We start from the raw sequence: 2400 nt of genomic DNA on the forward strand, positions 1-2400 counted from the left end.
GGAGCCAAGATGAGACCTTGATGCAACAAAAGAGAGATCAAGAGAGAAATGCAGGTACAGGAGTGATAAGGATGGAAACCATTGCAAGTGAGTCAATGAGTGTCAATGATACAGAAAGGAAAGGTTATTTCAGCAAAAATATCAAGCTATTATAGATTTCATTTCCCTGGATACCGAGATATTTACTCACCCTATGATAGCTTACCAAACTCTAGCTGTACAGGGCAATGAGGAGGCTGAAAGATTGCTGAACTTGGTGCACACTACGCAATCTTTACAAAGAGCAAAGGATGCAATCACTGCTATGCCTTCCAACATTGACAGTGATTTTGAACTGGATGAAGCTTCTTTTGGGGATGTTGATGGGGATGATGAGGAAGACAGCATGGACATAGGGGGAGATGCAGCTATTTATGCTTGGATGCTTACAAAAAATGTTCCTACTCACATCTTCAATCAATACTATTCAAGCTAATTCATGACACCCAAGAAGCCATTCAGGAATCTTCCAATGCTAGCACAAAGAAGCTCCTCACAGCACATCTTGAAGCACTCCAGCTGCATAAAATTCAAGCCCTCCAACACAGTCAAAGTGTGGATGCTATCAAGCAAGAAATCTCAGAAGTCAAGAAAGATGTTATAGAAAGAATGGATGCTAGACTTCCTGCAACCATCATGACTGAAATTGCTCAAAAGCTAAGTAAGGAGGCTGATCTCAATAGGAAAGTTGAGGCCATGGACTCAAGACTGTCTGCTGTAGAGAAGTCAATGGCCAAGATACTCACCAATCAAGAAACTCAGACTGCACTTCTTCAACAGTTGGTGGCTGCTCAACTCCCTCCCACACAACTTGATGATAACAAAAAGGGGGAGTAAGGCTCAAGTGATGGGGAGAAACAGCTTAACATTCAAGTTAGCAAAGTAATTGTGCCTACAATTGCTTTCAACAAGCCATCAACTACAGACAGCATTGATCTGATTAATGAAGCAGCAGCCACATTGAGAGCAGCTGAAAAGAAGCAGTTGAGTCCAATCAACTGGGAGAAAATTGATGAGGATATACAAAAGAAGTTTGGGCTAGCAAAGAAGCCAGAAAAATCAGTCATTCGTCACTCTCAAGTCAGGCAAATCTCTGTGAATGAAATGAGCATGAATAATCTGAAAAGAGAACAGCCATCCTGCATCAAATCTCCAAAGGCTAAGATAATTTTGAAGCCAAAGGTGAACTATCCAAAATCTTCACTAAAGAACCCCTTGGACACAGTGTATGAGACACCAAAGCCTGATGAAAAGAAGTTGTTGGCAAGGTCTATAACATTCTACAAGGATCCAACTGATTCAGCATTGAAAAGAAGAATTGATAAAGTTTTCAGGAATGGTAAGGAAATTTGTGTGGTGGATGGACACCCTCAATTTGTTGAAGCAAAGAGAGAAGAAAAGGCAAGATTGAAGCAAGAAAGGAAGCAAGCTGCTCTAGATGCTAAAAAGGTCAAACAAAAGAAGGAGCAAGCTGCTATCTTGGCCAAGTTACAAGCTGTGAAACCCACATAACAAATTTATGCACAACCATCTGAAATTGTTGAATCTCAAGATCAAGAAATGCAAACTGCACCTCCACTGAAAAAGAAGCCAAGTTATAAGCAAAGAATCAAGAGAAAATTGGACTTCAGTGATGAGGAGATGGAAGGGTACTTTCCCAAAGAGTCTACATCTACAACAACTCAAACATCCATGCCCTCTGTGGCAGATGGAGAATTCAAGATAGATCCATCCAAGAACTTTCATGGTGAACCTACCATTCCAAAGGATGAGCCAATAGACTGGGATAGTCTACCAATACCTGAACTCAATCTACCTCAATTCATGAAGCCAAAGAAAACAAAGACCAGAGAAGTCTAGAAAGTGAAGCCCTCAACTCTCAGATCCAAGTCCCTAACCAAAGCTCAAACCAAAGTCAACAAGGGAGACATCATGTACATCTGTGACATCATGAAATTCTCAGATGTAAACCTCTATCTAGATGAACTGGAAGAAGTTAGAGGTATTGATGCTTACAGGAATCTCCCTGAAAGGTTAGTATCCAAGTACAAGGGAGGAAAAGAGATACAGTGGTCACTTCACAGGATCCTTCAAGAAAGCCAATCTGTGCTGATAAAGGTTTATTCATCCTTCAAAAAGAACTTTGGATTCAATGTGACAGCTAGAAGACTTGTTCTAAAGAAGATTGAAGAACTTAGGAGTATTAGAGCCAAAGATGCACTCCCAAAGACTCTAAATATTCCTTAGACAGGGAGTAGAGTGCATCTAAGGCCCTAATGGCTGATGGAATTCATGGATGATAAAGGAGTTAAAAGATTCTTTCAGATTAGAAGACCAATTGAGCATCTCTAGCAATGAGAC

Source organism: Apium graveolens, chromosome 5 (assembly GCF_009905375.1).
Source record: "Apium graveolens cultivar Ventura chromosome 5, ASM990537v1, whole genome shotgun sequence".
Taxonomy (NCBI): domain Eukaryota; kingdom Viridiplantae; phylum Streptophyta; class Magnoliopsida; order Apiales; family Apiaceae; genus Apium; species Apium graveolens.